Genomic DNA, 22,359 nt, shown 5'->3' with positions numbered 1-22,359 from the left:
CGGTTAAATAATTAAAAATAAAGAACGGTTATATAATTAAAAATAGAGAAACCTCTGGAAATTTCCATGCATGCTCTCATAATTCCCTTGGTGGAACCTACCTATTATTCTCCTACTGCGTTGTGTTTTAACGGTGAAACGAGCCGTTCGTCATATTAATTATACTCGAAACGTGCGCCAACCGAGGTCACCTGTTAACCCTGCAGACTCATCTGATACGAAATCGCGACGAGAAAGAGAAAACGCGAGATGAAACGAATAGAGAAAACAAAGAACAAAAGCGACTTATCTTTCTCTCACACATATGTGTCGTATTATTTTCACAGGCTGAACAAAATTAGAGAAGAATTTAATTCCACCGGGGTCACGGAATTAAAAGATCGCTTGGCTCTCTTTTCTGATGGTCTCGGTTACTATTACGAAATAATTGGATCGACGAGATCCTCTCGCTCATCGTCCCGCGAAAATTATACATAATCTTTTAGATTTGTTTTCGCGTTTTTCAATTTCTAAATTACATGCAATATATCCTGTAATTTTTTTAATTGCTTCTCGTAATAATTTTCAAAAGTATTTTGTAGAGATTAAACATGCAATTTTATATGTATCGTATAAACTAATGTAGAAAATGTAACAAAATTATAAATTATATAAATCATATATATTTTTTTTTCAAATTTTTAATTGATAAAAACTACGAGAGAGAGACTCGCTCTATACCCGGAGATTCCACGATCTTATTTTTCTCGATCTCGGAAACAGTATATCGCCTTGTGCGCGAGCTATATAATAAATCAGAAGCCGCAAAACAAAAGTGCGAGACCGGGCTACGATTGCCGCAAAGCAAGGAGTCATTGCCACCAACCCACCCATCGCGGCTCCTTCTTTCTCAGATTGCCGCCATTCGTCTGGCCTCCTAACAGAGGTATAAATCCACGACGTAAATGGAAGGTTTCGATCGGAAGTACGTTCGAGAGTAAATAGATTCGTTGTGATGAAAATCTTCGTGACGCAAACTTTGCTCTATATAAATGATCTGCCAAAGAAAATAAAACGCGCGATCGAATTGGGATGCGCAAAGACGAAATAAAAAAATTTACTCCAAGTTTCGCATTACGATTCATAGTTTATCTCTACACCGACTGAAAATCCGTATATGGCAAGGAGAAAAAAAACACGAAGATCTTAATCAACTTTCATTTGTAAAATGAAATGATAAAGCTCGAGCTTAAAAGAACAACGATAATTGTTTACAAAATAATACAATTAAAAATAATGCAAATAAAAATGCATTTATACAATAATATATACATCTAAGCAAGATCCAAAAAGGATTTTTTTTGTAACAACGTACACTGTAAAAAAATTTAGTAAATTTACACAAATAATAGGTGTAAAAATTACATGATTAGTCTTGTAAATATAAGAAATCATGTAATTTTACAGAAATTATGTAATTCCACAAAATTATGTAGAGATTTGTGTTTTATTATGTAAATATATCTTCTTTTATATGGAAACTTAGAAATAATATGATATTTTAAAGATTTTATGTAATTATCTAAATTTTTGTAATATTACTCAATACAACAGTAATATTCTATATATCGTGTTTAATAATATGTTTAATAATATATTGTGTTTAATAATATGTTTAATAATACAATTATAAAAAATATTTTTACATTATCGTTTTATAATTTTACATACATATTGTAAATTTATTTTTGCAATCAGCTTAATTACAAATGAAGAAATTAATTTTACTTGTATATACTGCAAATTTACAATCGCGTGGAAATTTACAACTATTATAGTGGGTCTTAAAATTACCTATAATAGTTGTAATTTTACACAAAATTTTTTTACAGTGTATAAATCTTCAAAATTTAAACTACACTACGTGCTATCGTTATATATTATTTTGTAAGAGATACATAACAATGTGGAACGTAAAAATCTCTTTTATATTCCATCTCTTCAATATTTATTTAGCGTTGCATCTACAAATTGCATATTAAATATCCAATAATAACTCTATATCACCCAAGAATTCGCGAAGCAACGAGAGAGCGCGGAAATTTTCCTCTGTATTTTTTGACAACCTTTCTCCGGTCTTTATGAGCAAACCCGGGAAAGATTGCGACGTCATTGCGATTAAATCTCGCTTCTTTCGCCGATTTCTTCCTCGTCGCATCGTATATAAAGGTATACAAAAGGTACCGGGAAAAACGGAACGCACGGCGAAAACGGTTTTTGTAAAATTATTGCGGGATGAAATTGGACCGGGGGTTCAATTCGCATTAATTCGCCGTCGCACAATTCCAACCTTGATATTCTAAATCTGAAATCCAACAAAGTTTTTCACGGAGATGTAATTTTAGATATCGCGATAACGAGAGAGCGCGCAATTGCGGCAGCGATACTGTCGAATAGAATTATTTCCTTCCCGCGATAATAATTTTGCGCTACAAAAGGCAAGGAACTCTTACCTACGTCTACCTGATATCCAAGAAAGGAATAATATGCATATTTAATTTCACAATGGTACGCGAGAGACTCTCGTTGCTTACTAATTATTAATTATATTCTTCTAAAGTACAATGCTTCATATAGATCGCAAGATCGTCCGAAGCGAAAGACGAGGATAAAATTATTCCTCCTCTTCGTAATAATAATTAAGCATTGTAAAGAGAGAGAGAGAGAGAGAGAGAGAGAGAGAGAGCGGTATCGCTTTCCATATCGCGAATATTGTTTGCGCTATCGAATTTCCACCTTGATGAAATAAGTCATTACCGGAGAGAGGCGCGGCTGGTAAACTGATTTTCTCGCCCTTTTCAGCGACGTTGCGTATCGTGAGAAATTTTCTCTCTCATCGCAAAGCAAGATTTTTCTTGCTCAGAGTTCCGCGCCTTTTTCCATATTCTCTTCCTTCTATATCGCATCGACTGACTGGGAAAAAGCATGTCCTAATAAGTCGTACGCGATGAAGAAACGCAAGTAAACTCAATCGAGCTTCATCGAGAACAAGAGAGAAAGAGAAAGGAGGGAAGGTAGGGAGAACGTATCGGTTAGAGGTCCATAAATGGCGTCTTTAAAAGCCGGGTCATTGTCACCATAAAACCGTCTAAAGATGTTTAACATACTGCTACGCTAAGATGCGTTAATGCATATATTTAACAAAAAAATAAACTGTCTGGCCGAGAATTTATCTGTTACAAATTTAATCACAATATTAATTTGAGAAGTAAAATTTTTTGTTAAAATATATATATAGTTTTGCAAAACATTATAAATATAATTGTCATCGAAAGAATTAAACTTCTAACTAATGTCTTTACTTATTAAAGTTCTCATTTACGCGTCACTCAATATTCTTATTCCATTTTTAATCCTGATGTTTTATTGCGACGATATTATTTGATTTTTTATTGGATTGTATTATACTCGTGTAATCAATAGTATTTCTCGGATGAATCAGAAAAGATAGGAAGGTATGGTCCATCTAACGAGAAGAAATGAACAGCCTTCGACGATGCGAAATTTATCCATATTTTCGGCAATCTCTTTTCCTCCTTTTCGCGGCTTAAGATACTACTCTCGAACTTTAGACCACCGTGATTCGATCGGTAAGCCTGTGGCACGAACGTTTCGGAATCCCTTATAAAACTTGACCCCGTTACACGTTAGAATATCCACGGTTAAACACAAAACTACCCTCGCGCAAAATGCCTCGTTCAATACACGCGCGAGAACGTGTCATTGCCACGCATAAAATCATGGGATACACGAACGTGACACAGAATAAATCCATGGAATTATATTACGCTTTGTAACTCGACGTGTAAATCGCATGAAATATCGCACGCACGAAATTAGACGACGCCTGTGTTCAACACGTATTTCTTATTTAAACTTATATAAACTCGACGTTTTTATTTATTAATATTTTTTTTTAATTTTGATGAGAAAGAACCTGCCGATTCTTCCGTCGATTCTTATAGAAAATATTGAAACGCGTCGCAATTCTCTTAGTCGAGAATAATAATTACAAGAGCTTGTATTGTCTCGAGAGAATCTCTCTCTCTCCTTAATGAAATTTCTTCGGCATACGATGAATATTCAACGGCGTGAGAGATTCCATTCCTTAACGCACGCGGGGAAGGAAACAGGGTGATAAAAAACGTAATTTCTCACACAAACGCGGAAACGTTCGTCGATATATGTATATGTTGCATCGGTTACTTCAAACGCCGGAAAATCGATCGACACTTTTTTTGTATCAAAATAAATTCCGTACATCTGCATGCGCAGTATACCAGCGGTGCGATATTTGTTCTTCCTAATAATGCAGTACCTTGTTACTTTCAAAACTCTTATAAAAAAAAATTATTCGCGACACCTGGTTTCAATCGAAGAGTTATAATAAAAAAAGTTGAGACTAAATTTCCAATTTAATAAATTGCATGGAAATCTACTTTCATTCCTATGTATTTAACTCTTACATAGTGTATTAAAATATAGCATATAAATGCATATGCATTCAATAGTGCGTTATATTTATATTCAAATATATTCAATTTAAAAAACTAAATTTAAAACGCAAAGCTTTGTAGAAAATTGATCGCAATTGCGATTCAAATTTCGCGTTTTCGCGAATATTTCCATCGTACGAAGACCATTACTATACGGATGAGAGAAAGCGATGCTAATTGCAAGTATCGCATCAATGATTTTCAAATATGTATATGTGTTATTTTTCAAACTGATATGAATTCACCCTTTTTCCACCCCTCGCCGTGTCTCCTGTTAAAGTTTTCGAGAAATATCATTGTAATATTATCATTCAGAAATAAACGACGACGAGATTCAAGATTCGAGATAAATTTCGAGAAAATTTCGCGAGACGATCAAAGTGAACGAGGCCCGCCCCGTCGACTGCAACGGTTGACTTCCTGCGTTCGATTCACGCCTCACGGGCAAACGCATGTCGCGTACGAATTTGCATGCGTACACACACGTATACGAGACGCGGGGGTGTGGAGGCAGCAGGGAGGCGGGAAGAGGATGAGGGAGAGGAGGAATAAATGTATTTACTCAAGGGCAACGGGTACATGGACTCTCGCGAGTACATAGAGCGCACGATAGAGAGAAACGAGACAGACAGGGGAAAAGGGAGGAAGGGAAAGCGAGAGACAGGGCATAGGCCGAAGGCCGAGGAGTGCCATCCGATATATTGCATTACAGGGCGTCTATCGATTCAGTGGAAGCTATCAGCTTTCGTTGCTAGGCGATATCTCGATGATATCTGCGCGAGAGAGAGAGAGAGGATCTTTCTACAGTTTCATAATACACCTTTTTCTCCATTCTTTTAAAGGCGCGGAACTGTATCTTGGGATTTCGAGCGATTTTTATCGCGAGTCGATTAAGTCGATAAAAAATGAGAAAGTAATATGTATTTTAACACTACAGAATAAAAAATAAAAACCACACGTAATTTTAAAACATTCATACTATAAGCACACGCTTTAAACAGAATAAAGTTTCGTAAGAAACATTTTGAGAAGCTCAATATTAATGAGACGCATTCTAAAGTTGCATTTGTGCATTTTATTCTATGACTTCTATTTAAAAAATTGAATTGTAGCAGATTTATTTTTCCTGTCGAATGATTGAAAGGGTCAGAAAGATGCATTTTAATCGCGTCTGTTTCCTTCTTGTCATTTTCCGGTGTGACAAGACTACATACAGGTTTCGTTATCACGGCTATCAGGATGGTAAGTCGATTTAATGCCACGTCTAACGTATGTCATAAATCATATGCAAAGATATAAACGTTTGCTGTAACGAGCGCGGAAACATTAATCTGCCAGATTCATAGTGATATACGCATTGGTCAGGTATTTTCGAATAAAATCGATAGTTGTGCAACGCGAACGCGATTCGTGTCACGCTTCGAAAACAGAATAGTTTGTTTTAGATGTCTTGCGAACGTAAACAGTACATACGTAATATATAAAACTTGTGACTTGCACTTAAAAAATTATAGTATTATATTCTAGGAGAGAGAGAAAGAGATAAAAATGAGTGCGTATGAGTGTAATATAAAAACTTTAATTCTTAAAATAAATATAAAAATGTATCTTTTTAAGATAATATGTTGGAAAAAAAACTGTGCAATTCGATGGATCATTTTAATCTTTGAAATTGCAGAGTTAAAGCACTCGTTATAGCCAAACTGTATACCACTGTACGAATGGTATTTCGTTATACGCGGTATACGAGAAAAGGATCATAGCGTTTTAACGATCAGATTTCAATCACAAACTGGATTATCATATCCTGTAAAAAGGATTGTATCGACGATTTTAGCAGAACAGCGCAGGGTACTCGAAGCTATATTTGTACGTATAACGCGTTATCGTGTATATAAAAACATCGATAAACATTGGCAAAACGATTCGATTTGGTCTGTGCCGCATTCTACAATTCGCAAACAAACCAACACGAACAACTATCGATCGCGTTGCAAGTAAATATACATGTAATCGTCAGTTCAAATTCTTTTCAATCACCTACGTTATCGCGTTAATGCGTTTAAACGACCAATTTCAATCATCAACTATCAATTACGAAAAATTCTCTGACACAAAAGCACAACAAATGCGATAGAAAAATACAAAGATTGAAAAATAACAAATTTAATGACAAACGAATTTTTTATTCCATTTTGAAGAAAGCATTATTATAGAGGATTATTTTCTCTTAAATTTAAATTAGAAGCCAATATTCTTTCGAAATTAAATATTTGCAGCATTTAATATTACACGACAATTGCATCTTGTATATGTATGTGTATGTGTAAATTGAAATTTTAAAATACTTTTTAATTATTCCAAACTCTTTCTCTCCTTTTACTGTTGATATATACTTGATTGAAACACAATCCCCATCTTTTTCAATTAGCTAAGCTCCAAACATTTCTAACAATGTTTAAAAACTCTGTAACACTTCTAATGCGATAACAATAAGATTCGCTGTATAAAACCAGTTACGACATGCTACTTGGCAATTGCAAACGCGAGCAGCTCGTTAAATGTACTCTTTCATTCGCGTTCTTCTAACTCTCTCGCTCTTTCTTCGCTCACATAAATAGGAAAGAAGACGAAGAAATAAAGTGAATTAGTACTAGATGGTCATGAAAGCCGAGGTCATGAAGTCGCGTATGAATCCAATTTGACGCACGATAACGATGTAATTATCTGGTCGTGCATATCCGTTTAAATGTCTCCTACACTGACGTGTCCTCTTGAGAATTGGAAGAAACAACGACTCTATCCGTGTATAGAGAAACTTGCAAAATTCTTATCTCGACACTCGTTTCAGCAAAAATTATATAATTGCAAATTCCAGTTATTTTCTGAACAAAGATGTGTGTATCCAAACAAATATATATATGAATATATAAAAAGAATATAGAAAAATGGCAATTTTTTATTTCAATTTAAATGTATCAACAGTAAGGAGAAAATTGTGGAATAATTAAAATTTTTATTTTAAAATTTTAATTCCCCCACATACATATTATACAAAAAGGAAGCTGTAATTATTGTGCGATATATGTATATGTACATATAGCAGTTTGTTAATATATCTGACATAACAAATAAAAACTAAATGCTAACGTCATTTCTCAAGCCACAGTTAATAATAACATGTGTGTGACAAGTTATAATTTAGAACCGGAAATGTCGGCAACCGACTTTAGCATATTATTACTTATTCACTCTACATGTTCAAAGTACGATATCGCGGAATATTCCATGCGCTATGGATAAACGGGTGAAACAAACTTTCGACTCGACGAACAGGATCACGGGACCATTATCGCCTCATCAAATTTCTTTCGAACGAGATACTTTCGAGGTCGGACTTTTAAACACGTGCGTGTGTAATTTAACGACGAAACGTAGGATCTCTTTCTCTTTTTTCCTCTCTCGGTCACTCGATTCGTCCTCATCTGCACATATCGCGCCAGTTTCAATTTCGACGCATAACGCGTATGATTTTCGCTAATTGGATGAATAATTATTGGACAAATATATTTTATTCTCTAGTTCTCTTTCTCTCCTTCTTCCAACATTTTTTTTTATAACGCGTCTACATATCCTACGTGTAAACGAATTCACAAAACAAGTGCCGCGAAATAGTATTAGAGAGAGATCCTGTTTCCCAAGAAGCCCCACTCTCTCCCTTTTTAAAAGAGTCGAGTTGCTTCTTCAGAGTAGATAATACAAAATAATTTTATAGAAAACAAAGAAAATCTGATTACTTAAACAAATATAAAAATGTTATAGCTAATTATTTTCTGAATTTCTAACTTCTTTTTATTTATAATTTATTTATAATTTAATTTATATATTTGTATTTATTTTATTAATATTATTATCATTAAAATATAAATAATCACACGTTTTTACATCTAAAATATTTTCCAAAAATTAATAAATAATCACAAATAAAAACAATTAAACCGGCGATAATATTTATTGGAATATCAGTATATATATTTCAGAATAATTAATTTAATTACATCGCGTGTAAATCGTCGATCTTTTGTAATTAGTCACAGCTGCTGTCACGCGCGTGATATCATTAAAAACTCGGTAAAAAAACGCCCTATTTCACGGATTCATGATGTAAGCACTTTTCGAGGATATCACCTGTCGAGGAGAGATATCCTAGCTGGTGCGAAGAAACGAATAGTAGAATACTCGAATGTCACGCCGGATTCCGACACGTCTACGTCTAACAGTGCGCGAGATATATGCCGGAAACGGGTATCGACAGAAATGCAGGCACATAGTCCGAATATGCAGCAAAATATGCGACAGCGTAGAAACTTTTGTAAGGAGACCGGAGAGACTTCATCGAATATAGAAGAGACATCACACTTGCAAAAGTCGCGCACTTTTCGTCTTAAACTTGAAATGGAACCTCGCTTTCAGAGTTAGATTGCAGATCCGTTTCTTTTATAATTAAGTATTTTCGTTAAGTATTCTGACAACTATATAATTCTTCATTAAAAATCCAATTAAATTCTCGAAAGCCATCAAATTAAATCGAGAGAAAAATATTGTCGCGGCCCTCTTTAAAGTTTAATTTCTCGAAATTCCTAATTTTTCGTGATCAGAGAAAATTTATCACTCTATAAGACTAGGATATATACATACATATATGCTATATTTTGTCTATTTCAGCATTCAACTCCCGATATGCGAGTCGTCACGAATAAAATTCCTCGCGCTTCCAATAAAACGGAGGAATTTGCAGCGAGATATTTCGCGCGACGAGAGTTAAAACTGCTGAGTTCGGCACAAGAGAATCGGATGGAGCGTTTGCTGCATAAGGGGACAAGGAGCTTGTTCCTGGTATTTTACTGGCCGAGCGAGTAAAATTCCGCCGGCTGCCGCTAATCCTCGGAAATATCGAAACGAGGTTGCGCGCAGACTTTGGACGAGAGAAACTATTCGATTCGCCGAAAACAAATACGCGAGGCAAAAGCTTTTCGATTACGACGAGCAGAATGTTGACGAGATATAAAAAAAAAAAAAACGAGTTGCATACTTTGCGAAATATTGCAAAGTGCCTAGAATACATCGTCAGTTTGCTGCAAGTCTTCGCAGAGTATTTTAATTTTATCGTTCGTCGCATCCTGAGAGAAAAAGTGCCTCGAGTCAAAGAAGTCAATTTTAAGAAAACAAGATTGTAAAATTTACATACCTCCATCATCATATAAGAGACATTGTTTTATATTCAAAATTCACGACGGTGTCGTGATTATAAATTACTATAATACCAATACTTGCAGACACAATAAATCCGATGAAATATTTTACCGATTTGCAATTTTAATATAGATTCCATTCATGAGATTCATAAATCTTTTCTTCGATTGTAACATCTTTTTTTAAAGATATATGATTTGAAATAAATAAAAGCCGATAAAACATACCATCAGAAATCAATTGTGATATCGAGATAGCGATTTACCGATAATATAATTAACAATTGCCATTGTTCATTATTCTACAACATCTATTACACGAATAGCTATCGATTTTATCGATTTCAAGTTTAACGATGAAAAATATTTCAGCGCACGTTTATTCTCAGAATGCAATTATCTCTTGATTAATTCCGCAAAATGAGACATATTTCATATAATATAGATGTGTTGAGTATACTTTTGTTGAATTTAACCAATATGTTTGTGTAGCCTTACGCTTACATATGAATGACGACAATAATTATTATAAAAATGCTTACCTGTGTGACGACAATTAAGTATATCATAAAATTGAAAATATAAAAACAGATGGATGTAACAAAGCGACTTGTGTCGACAAAAAACAAGATCGTGCCTTAGTTCGTTTGTTTTATAGCTAGTTATTCGATACGACAGATCGAATTTAAAAAAAACTGTCCGTCGAAACCGACATATTTTTCAAATGTGCATATATTTGCATGTATTTTTACGTCTATTAATAAATATATTTAAAAAATGTAAAGACGAGAGGGGAAAAGAATGTCGCAAAAAACGTGAGTTATGTCTCGTCAAATTAAATTTATAAATACGATTGAAGAAACTCGTCGCAATTATTCCATAAAAACATATATACTTTGAAGAGATAATATTTAAAAATTGAAAGATATAAAAATATTATTTGAAGAAATAATATTTTTATATCTTTCGTATTCTTTTTGGGAATTTCTCGAATCTTATCAAAATACAGATAAAGGATCGCTAAACGTCATAAAAAAAAATATCTATTTTTTCCACACACACACACATTCTTCGAAAAATTAATGTACAGTTCATAATCAACGTGATCTTTAAACAAACGCACGATTCTTAGGTTTCTCCTGCATATTAATTTTCAACCGAGTCGATTCGATAATCAACATCTTACACGTTCACGAATGAGAAGAAACGTTTACGACCTTGAAACGGAACAGGTGATAAAGTACTAGTTCGCTCCACTTTTCGTCGAAGACACGCGACCATTAACTGAAACGAAAGGTTCGGCCTGTGTTGCGAAACTTTCTAGCTGCAGCATGCGAATGAAACGGTAAAAAGAATCCACCGAGCGCACGAATAAATCGATGAAGTCTCGTAACTTTTCGCGTAAACATTAAGCGAGAGCGCAAACGAGAAAGCTGAGAAAGCTTGCCGTGCAAGATCGGAATTTTATCTCGGGAGTTTTATCTCGAAAAAAGTGCACGGATATTAATTATATAAATATTTTTAGGTTTTCTTGAATGAAAAAAGGCTGCTGTAATCGTGAAAACGCGAGAGCTAATTCTCGCTCGAATATATAATGTTTCCCGAAATATATAATATATATATATATATATTTACATATATTATGCGATGTAAAATTACACTATTTTTGGATGCGTGCGCCAATTTCGTAATGCGTTAAGATTATTACGATGTTTTGTTTCGTAGTTGCAAATTCGAAATGATACCGTATGTTAATGTGACCGAATTCAACTGCGTATTTAAATTATTATTAATTTCGTAATTATGTATGTATATACATATATATATGTGTATATTAGATAGTTATTTCTATATACTAATAATATATACAGTTAATTGGCATATTAAATATTAATGCTAATATTCCTGGTAATTTTAAGTGATTTGCGTAATATATTCTGTAATAATTCAATCCGCTAATTCTAAAATCGAAGATTTGAAAAAATTTAACAAGTAGCCTTCTCAAATATTTGATGAATTAAACGCAAAATTTGAAAAAAATGTAAATAACGCGTAAATATATATAACTGTTTTGTAAACTAATATTTATTTATTATATAATATTTTATAAATATTTTATATTTTATAATTTATTTAGTTTGAAGAAAAAGATTTTAACGTTCGCTTTATAGGTCCTAAATAATTTCATAACTACCACTTATTTTTTTCCATTCTTTTAATCTTAATTTTCTCGAGATAAAAATTTCAAAGAATATAACGATTACAGCCTTTTAATGTCAAGTCCTCAGTTTTAATAATTTATGCGATATTGAAGGACAATCGTTTTGCATGTATTCTCGCAGATATTTTTGTAAATGTCGCGATCTATTCTAAATGTAACCTTGACCTTTATGAAGAATCGGATTGAACAGACGGTCGGATTTATTTTAATTCTCCTCTAAATCCTTGTAAGACGAAAAACAAAGTTTACGAATCAAGTTGCCTTTCGTTCATTTTTCTCTTTTAATACTTTGATCATCTTGTACATATTTACGTTTGTATTTTTTTAATAATAGCGTTTCTAATTCGCGCCAACGATAAAGAATCATGCGAAACGAATGTCGTATGACAAAGAAAATACGTGTCACGAATACATATGTATATATGTATATGATTTATGCATAAATCTCGCCAGTTCATCTCGAATCAATAACGATAAGAAGTTTGTCTCGCACTTCCTTCCCGTGATCCCCCTTTTTCTTCCCCCCTCAGGGTTCCTAACCAAGTTGCTGATTGCAACGAGCCAACTTTACATTGTCTACTCGCCTCATCAAAAATGTATAAACTGCATCGGCAAAGTCTCGTTAAGCAGAATAGTAAACTATCGTTACTTTTATGCGAACGAAATCTCAGAAATAGCCGAAAATTGCAAGGAACAAAAGCCGTTGACAAAATTTTGCATTCTAATTCTGCACAATACTTGTATTAAGCATCATAATAATAATTTGAGCCGGTCATTAAATCATTAATCATTAATAATGTTTGGCGCGAAGCGCGCAGACAAGTTGTTTTTTTTTTCAAATAAATTTGTTATTGACATTAATGATGGATAATATTGTGTAAAATTATTTATTAAAATACTGCTCTTAAATTTTACAACATTCGCGATTAATTTACAGAGACGTGTCACTAGTATTTAATTAAACACACGCAAGTTGAGCGTTTTTTTTTTTAAATTGCGAGAATTAGAAGCATTAAAATCAGCTTATTATACCTTATTAAAAGTAAAAATATTATTTTCGAACTCACCGGTCGCCATGACAACTCCCGCAAGTGCCCACAGGTGTCCGCGAAGAATCCTCAAGGAGCGCGTTCGATGTTCGCAGAAGCCTGGCACGATCCCGTCGTATTATGTCCCATGGCACAAGATCACTAGCACTTACATACGTACGCGGACGCAGTTTACTTGTATCCAAGCGGCAACAATCAAGTTCGCGAGAACGATTTATTCCTTAGACGGAGACACGACACTCCCGGTCCACGGCTCGTCGCGGTATGGCGAAGGTCGCGCGATAGAGGGTAGAGGGGAGCACGAGTCGAAAATTTTTGCGCGCGTCACGCGGCGCCCCCCACTCCTCTGATTGGTCAGCGCTCGCCGCTTTTTTCCTCGCTCGCGCAACTCACTTCACACACATCGGCGCGTACCGGTCAGATAAATCAAAATAAAAAAATGGAAATATATATGTTAAATTCTTCTCCCTCTCGTGCTTGTATCGGGAGATGGCGAATAATAATCGCGAATTTGTTTTCTCGCACCGACGATTCCTTCGCCACGCACACTTGTACTCCGACGACAAGGAGACAAAGGAACGCGAACTTGTTACTCGATAGGCGTTCGAGGGAAAGATATATATCTCCGAATATTTGATGAAATATTCGGCGCGAGCCGAGATATTCGTTAAAGTATACGTACCTCTCGCACGAATGTCTTTGGAGACGAGGTTCTCCGTGCGATTCTCCGATTGTAAATCGAGATATTAAACACACAAAACACGGACTCGCGATGTTTCGCGTGCGATCGCGGAAGGCGGAAGGCGGAAGTCGAGATGTCCTTCTTGAAACTCGCCGAAATTCAACTACTACGTCACGCACACGTCACACGTCACGTGACACACGTACGCCAACACCGCGAGTGTCAAAAGTTTGCAACTCGACGGTTGAGATTCGAAAGTAGTGCATCGTCTCCGTGAAAAATGTATCGTCCTTCGATCGGAGTGGAGATAATTAATTCACAGACAGATTTCGCGCTCGTGTTTACATCTCCGCGATGGAATACCGAGAAGGCGAAAGCGAGAACGACACAAGAGCGCGCGACGCGACAAGACGAGGCGGTTTTACACTAACCTTGCGGAGAACGCCGAGAAGGACAAGAAAGCGAGAGGTACGTATCGCGCGTATATCGTGACGACGCGATAGAGGAGAGCACCGACTCCTGCCGCGCGAATGTACAATACGAGAGTGACTTGGCGGAAGGAGGCAGCGGCAACGAGTCTCCGTTCCTGCGCCGTGCTTCTGCGCCCCTCTACCTTCCTCGCTCCGTCTCTCTCTATCGGCGTATACGCCAAGGACGTGCCACGCGGAGTTGACGCGCTCGCGACTTACAATTATCTCCGTTACAGGATACTGGTGACATATCGAGGGGATACGACGCGACCATCTCCGCAATCCGCGGAAGGACTGTGTCGTCCGACCGCGTTCATCCGTACCCCGCCTCCCACCGTTCGACGAGACGTAAAATGGAGCGAGACAACGCTAAAGGGAGAAGGAGTCGGAGAAGGGATCGACGTCGACCGAGTGGGAGGAAGAGAGAGGGAGAGAGACAGAGGACCTCTTACGACGAGACTTCCTGGTGCGCGACCGACAAAGATGCCGAAACGGCGCCCTGGCCTGCGAGAGGGTTAGGAAGTGAGAGGGATGCTTCGGATTCAGGACCGTAAGCAGCCACCGAGGACGCCATGATGACGTCGTTGCTTCGTCGGTAAGTCCGATTTCTTTCTTTGCAAATGCCTTTTACCTCGACTCGAATAATGGTATTTTGTTCATTAATTAATATTATTGGACACGATCCTCCAGACAAACGTGTCATGATAAAATATTTTCGATATATTTTTCTCTTGCAAACGTGGAAAAAATGTATTTAAAAGTAGATTTTCTTATATTCAATTCTTTGCACATAAAAAATTCATTATACGTATTTAATTCCTTGCCGAGTTAACTTTACATATCGCGTATATAATAATTTGACCCAATTTATTCGGGCTTTTCTAAAGACACCCGCTGTTAGGTCGGACCTGTTCTCGGTTAAGGTTAGGAATAGCGGGGAAGGGCAGAGCTTGGAGGGAATATCGCGGAGCGAGGGAAGGAAGAAAGGGACCCGAGTCGAACGACCGGTCGAGTTTGCGCACTGGACAAAGTATATATAACCGGAATATACAAATTTTTTTTTCCGCGTTCCACGGACCACGAACATGTACATCCGCGACTGCGGTAGGTCGGCTTTCAAAATCATCGCGATTTGTCCTTGAGGAAAAAGTCAAATCGACACCGCATATGGCATTTCAAAGAACGGCGTTCTTCCTTTCGCGGCGAGCCACACTCTGCACGCGATCATTTCCGGCGGTTAACCCTCGTGATCTCTCTGTCCGTATTGATCCTTCACTCAACTCTACAGATTTTCTAATAAGGGCTTTCGAGAAATAAGATCGCATAATAAATCTCGAGAAATGTCAAAGTTCCCTTGATTATTCGTTGATTGATCTTTAGAGAATTAGGGTTCGAGGAGGAAATCCCTCGAATCTTTATTTTAGGAAGTTTCCCCCCAAGAAATTTACTTCTTTACTTTAAAATAAAATGCTGCCTTAGAATATTATATTTTTCTTATATTTATTATATTTTTATTATATTTTTAAATTTTGCACATACGACAATTTTTCTTATTCTGTGTTAAAAAAACAATTTATAATGATTTATACGTGAATTAGATTTCGACAAGTTTTCTTATATAATGCCGATTAAAAATATAAAATTACATTTGTCAAATTTTAAATGATGCATCGCATGGACAGTTGAAATATTTAACAATTCTTTATATCTTTGATGCATCATGTAAAAATGTATCATGTAATATAATTAGCATAATTTTTAACATTATATTTTTGCTATAAATTTTTTAAGTAAACATGTTTTTTCTCACATATTGATCACATTTTATTATAAAGTATGTATATTTTGTTCTTTTGCCATCTGTCTTTCGTACGTTTCGTTTAGAATTCTAAATAAAGCAATATTAAATGACATCATGGCATAACATCTTTTTTCTTGAAATCAACAGAGATAAAACGCGATTTCGTAGAATAAAATAATTCTCTTAATCATATAAATTTAATCGCAAAGTGATGGTGATCATAAGCGCGTGCAACATTCTTTTACATGCGCTCTTGAAGTTCGTATACACTTACTCACATAATTATGAAACTGCATTACTCAGAAAAAGTGGAACAAGTAAACGGATTAAAGAAATGTAATGTGCGCGCCGCCCGAGGCTGCTGCCGTCTACTTTTATAGTAAAGTTTACGAGAACATTGATGTGTTTATTCGATCGGATGAGTACTCGCTATGCTTTTATTTTGTTAATTACAGGGATAATTAATTAAGATATTCATGTTTTTCTCTACAATCTCTAGTAAAATTATCAATTTGTAATTATTTTCATTATATGTACGATACGAAGTATCGTAACGTTAAACTGTGATAAAATAAAGCGAAGAAGTTTCCAGTTATGTATATAGACTCTGTCTTGTGATCTATAATCTTGTAATGAAGTTTGCAGAGTTAATGAAATATAAAAATAATTTCGAACAATTTAATTTATATGCTATTAGGAAAGTTATTCCAGATTTCTTCCAGAAAGAAGAATAATTAGAAAGATAATTAATTTTATCTAAAGTATATCGTGGATAAAATAAAATTTGAATAAGTCTCAAAGACTCTTAAGTTTAACAAAATTATTGAAGACCTGAATCATTGCAGAAAAAAATATCTTTAAGAAATATGAGTAAAGAACATGTGTCTTTTATAAGTATATGTAGAAAATTATTATTGTTTTACTATATATTATTAATTTTATTTTTATTTATAATTTATTTTTAAAATTACTTTTCTCCTCTAGAAAGAAATTTTGTCAAATTTAAAAATACTAGAACAACACAAGCGCGCGCAACGCGTGCACCATTTCTCGACTTTATATAAAAAAAAAAAGATATTTTTATATAAGTTTATTTAAATTTGATTAATATTTTTTGAAAGAAATCAGCTGATTAAAGCGTTAATTCACTAATTAAATTTTAAAATAAAAATTGTTATAGAAATTAATAAAATAATAATGTTATAAATAATATGTTATAATACTTTAAACTTGAATAATATTTTTTGACAAAAGTCAGCTGACTAGTAACTGAAGTAACTGTCAAAAAATATTAATCGAGTTTAAAGTATTATAACATTTTATTTAAAATATATTATTTTATAATTTTTATTACATACTATTATTTTAAAATTTAATTAACAAATTAATGTTTTAATTTGCAGATTTCTATCAAAAAATATTAATAAAACATTAATTTTCATTAATTGAATTTTAAAATAATAATAGGTTATACAAATTTAAATAGTAATATATTGTAAATAATATGTTATAATGCTTTATCTGCAATTAATATTTTTTGACAGAAATCAGCTGATAACTGTCAAACATTTTAATCGAATTTAAAGAATAATGACATATTATTTAAAACATATTATTATTTTAATTTTTATAATATATTATTATTTTAAAAATTAATTAGCAAATTAACTCGTTAATCAGCTGATTTCTGTCAAAAAATATTAATAAGGTATTAATTTGTTAATTAAATTTTAAAATAAAAATATGTTATAGAAATTAAAATAATAATAGGTTTTAAATAATATGTCATAATTCTTTAAATTCGATTAAAATGTTTGACAGTTGTCAGCTGATTTCTGTCAAAAAATATTAATCGCAGATAAAGCATTATAACATATTATTTACAATATATTACTATTTTAATTTTTATAACCTATTATTATTTTAAAATTTAATTAGCAAATTAACACTTTATTAATATTTTTTTACATACATCAGCTGATTAAAGCGTTAATTTGCTAATTAAATTTTAAAATAATATTATGTTATAAAAATTAAAATAATAATATGTTTTAAATAAAATGTTATAGTATTTTAAAGTCGATTAATATTTTTTGACAGTTATCAGCTGATTTCTGTATCATTCTTTTTAACATAAAATCGAGGAATGGCGCGCGCTTGTGTTCTAGTCCCTCTCTAAAAAAAGTATGTTAAGTCGATTCTCGCAAGTATTGTTGCCTTTTTTTCGCGATGTTGATTAGCTGCCTTGATTTGCGTTGTACGTTATATTAATAGCATCGAGAGGCTGTCATCGCGAGGGTTAGCAGTTTGACAGTTTGTCCAAAATAAAATTAAATAATATATTATTAATTAAAATAATAATATTTTATAAGTAATATAATATGTTATAATACTTTACCCACGATTAATAATTTTTGACAGAAATCAGCTGATAATTGTCAAAAATATTAATCGAATTTAAAGGATTATAATATATTATTTGATATTTTATTTAATTTTATTTTGGACAAACTGTCAAACTGCTAATCCTCACTATGATAGCTGCTCGATGCTATAAATATAACGTGAATCGAGGCAGCCAATCAGTATCGCGAAAAAGCGACAACAATATCAATAACATGTCTTCTTTAGAAAGGGATATATAATATAATAGACAAGATTGCATTTATAATAACTTTAGAAAAAAATTAATGTAATATTGACAAAAAGGTCGCGATTCAGATACCATAACGTTATGTTATAACTTATGACACGTTTTTTTTTGAACATTTTTTATTATCGAACTGACGAACTGAGTGAATTCATTCACGTTTTCCAATATTTTTAAACGCGCTTTTTCATTTTTAATAAATTTTAATCATTAGGGGCAATAATTAATTTTTTCAAATCTATGTAAGATTTTTTCTTGTTTTACTTTTAAAATATTTCTTTTACGCATTATTTTCTGCAATAATTAATGCAATTTTTTTCTATATGGATAACTTACAATACCAAAGTTTTAATTGGTTAATTACGGAATATTGCGATATGATGCAGGGCGGATGCAGCTCATTCGAGCGTCTATAGATCATGTAACACTTTGTAATGCATCGGTGGCGATTTATTTGGATATTAGACCATAGTAACGTGTAGGGGACGTGAAACTTCGCCTATAGTTAATCGAATCAACCAATCCCGCACGGCAACTCGAGACGCCAAACCATGCTTTAATTAGCACCCAACCTCGACCGCTTAATTCACTCACAGTTCGACCTTGAATTGAAGGTCTCTCTCTCTCTCTCTCTCTCTGCTGTCTGCTTCTTGCCAGGTATCCTCGTTCTCGCGTTTCGATGATGAAATTTTTATTAATTTTTCAAAGAGAAATATCTACCTATTCTTTTCTTTTTTCTTTCTTTGCCGCTTTTGATTACGAGACGCGCGAACGCGAAAAGTACAGGGCGAACTTGAATGGCGATGTAAAAATTTATTCGCGCTCGCCGTACTTATTTCGCCCTTATCTGGACGTCGACACGGCGGGATAAGTGCCGAGAATAAAAAGAAAAAAATAAAAGAAATAAAAAGAGAAAGGAAAGAAGCTGCCGGGCGGAAACGGCGATGGTGACACGAAAACGTAAAAAGAGAGCTAGGGGGAAACGAGACAGAGAGACAGAAACAGAGAGAGACCAAGGTGAAGAGGAAAGGGGATGGAAGTTGGGGAAAGCCCGGCGAGCATTAAGACCAGATTGAAAATTGAATTATTAACGAGCGACCTGCCGCCCGGCATGTAAATCATACGGAAATATTACTTTTCTTTTCCGTAAAGGAAAAATGTGTCCCAAACGCGCGGGAGACATCATCCGGATGTAGTTTCGCTCGCGCGAGCAATCTCCTCTTGCTTCCTTTTCTTTTCTTCTTATTCTCTTCTTAGTCTTGAATTCTTTTATCGCGTTTTATATTCTTTTTTTTCTCAGACCGCTCTTCCATTTCTGCTTAAGCAAACCCTCGTTCTTGTCTAATTTTTGCACCACGTCACGAGTTATCGTTCCCGCGACTCACTTGTACAAAAAAATGCGACATTACATTTATAGGATGCTTGCTTATTGTCACATTTACAAATGCATTTACTCGACTTTATCCCTCGTCGACAAATAAATTTAATCAAATATCATTACTTTAACAATAATGTCAATTTTAATTTGTCTAAAGAGCTGAGATTTTTACAGCGAGAGATTTTTAAATTAAAATTAAATAATTAAAATGAATTAAAGAATAAGATTTTTTTTATTCTTTTGCACTCTTCAAAACTTGAAAATTTATCGAATATCTCATTTTAATCTCATACATTCACACATTCATAAAATATTACTATCCGCGCGAATATTCGTTACGAATAATCTTGCGAAATAGACACTCTATATGTATACTCGGGAAGGGTTGCCAACTTGTTATTTTATTCATTAACCTGGATAACTAATATATGTTTTACGATGGTGTTTAATTGAATACGAAATATCTGTCAACGCGACGTGATATTTTTATAAAACGGCATCGGACACGATCATAACTTTTTTCTGCATCTTCGGATAATTCTCGCGAAAATTTCTCAAAAGCATTGTTAGAACACGTAACGAAAATGCAACGGCATATCCCAGTTTCCAATATTCGCGGGGGTAAGGGGGGGTAGGGAAAGGTATCTGACAGATGCTCCTGTACTGCAGCAAACCCCGAGTACGAGCCAGTCACGAACGGCTGGTGCGCCAGGCGACACGTTGCAAACGCAGAAACGCTGGTGAATGGGAGAGTTGGAAAGTTATTCGGGACGCGTCACCATTACCACACTGGTAACACGCCCCTTTTTGCGCCCAAATCAATTTCTTCTACAAGACTCGTCGATATTTCTTTTTCTAATTCGTAGCGACTTCACCTGGTTGACCCAGTACGTAACTTTTTCAAAAAGAAATAATAGTCGCGAAAATGTATAATTTTTGTGCATTCTTCTTAGCTTTACGTAATCGTTTTAATATTGTTGCTTTAAAAATATTCAAAAATTATAAATAGGTATAAAAATAAGTAGCAGAAGAAAGAATGAAGGATATATAACGAATTTGCGCGTGTATATTATTTAATGATATTTACGAAATTTCGTTTCTACTTGTCCATTAAGATGCATGAATTTATATACAAATATATGATAGCAGCATATAAAGATAGACGAGAATATATATTATTGTGAAAGGAGAGAATATTATAAATATTCTGCATTCTTGTTGCAATTTCCACAATACATGCTGTAATATGTCAAAGTCAAAGTTCGGTATTAATGATCACACGCATATTCAGAGACAATTACACGTGATTTGTTATACGACTATAATTTTAAACACGTGACATTACAAATATTGTACACAAACAGTTCTGCAATCGATGGCCGATTAATGTGTAGCGATTAAAACATATACAAAAAAAAAAGAGATGACACTGTTTTAGTCTCTGTCATATTTTTTTTATCGTTTCGGACAAATTGATGAAGTATTTGTATCCTGACGCGATCAGGACCAGCAGCGTAGATTCGCGAACGAGTTACAAAATTTTGACAGCGCAGGCAGCCTGCGGCAAAGGGTTAAATCAAAAAGTTACACTTTTCACGTACGTCATATTTTTTTCGATGACACTCGCTCAATCCTTCTCAATCAAAGTTATTTTTATTTGCGTTTTCATTTATCGCGCTACGAGCATAAAACTCAATTAAAATGCGCATGCGAGGATTATTAGTATTTTTATTTATTTATATTTTTTTATTTAAATTTGAATAGGCGAGAGAGCGCCGATGTTAGTGCATCAGTTTCGTTAAAATTAATTTTTCATAAACTCAATAGGATGCTCAAGGTACAAATTTTCGTTGGTATACGATACCACGAAAATAATTCTCATATTGAGAATATTTAATTTTTGATAATTCTCAATTCGAGAAAATCAAATTAATAATCTATTGTAGAAAAAAGAAAACGTAAATTCAATATTAACAAAACCACTGTTGTGAATCGGTGCCGGTGATAAACTTTTATTTAATTTTGTAGTAACTTTTATAACGATAAACTTTTACTTGATTATGAAAGATTTAATTTGCGTTAAGATATTTACGTGTTTTTAGAAATATTTTATTTTTGAAATGGAAGAATATTCTATTATTAATATTTTCCTACATTTTATAACATTATTCTTTTATATTTTTAAAAATTTTAATGATTAGAAGCAGTTATTATTATTTCATAATTTTATGGTAATCCGGTAAAAGGTATAACGTTATGTTTTTCATTATTTTTTATTTTCGAACGCAAGATCATTCTATTTATATTTTCTTATATTTTCA

This window comes from Prenolepis imparis, unplaced genomic scaffold, assembly GCF_030444845.1.
Source record: "Prenolepis imparis isolate NDT839.2.m4 unplaced genomic scaffold, iyPreImpa1.0 SCAF_15, whole genome shotgun sequence".
NCBI lineage: Eukaryota > Metazoa > Arthropoda > Insecta > Hymenoptera > Formicidae > Prenolepis > Prenolepis imparis.
This window is presented reverse-complemented; position numbering follows the sequence as displayed.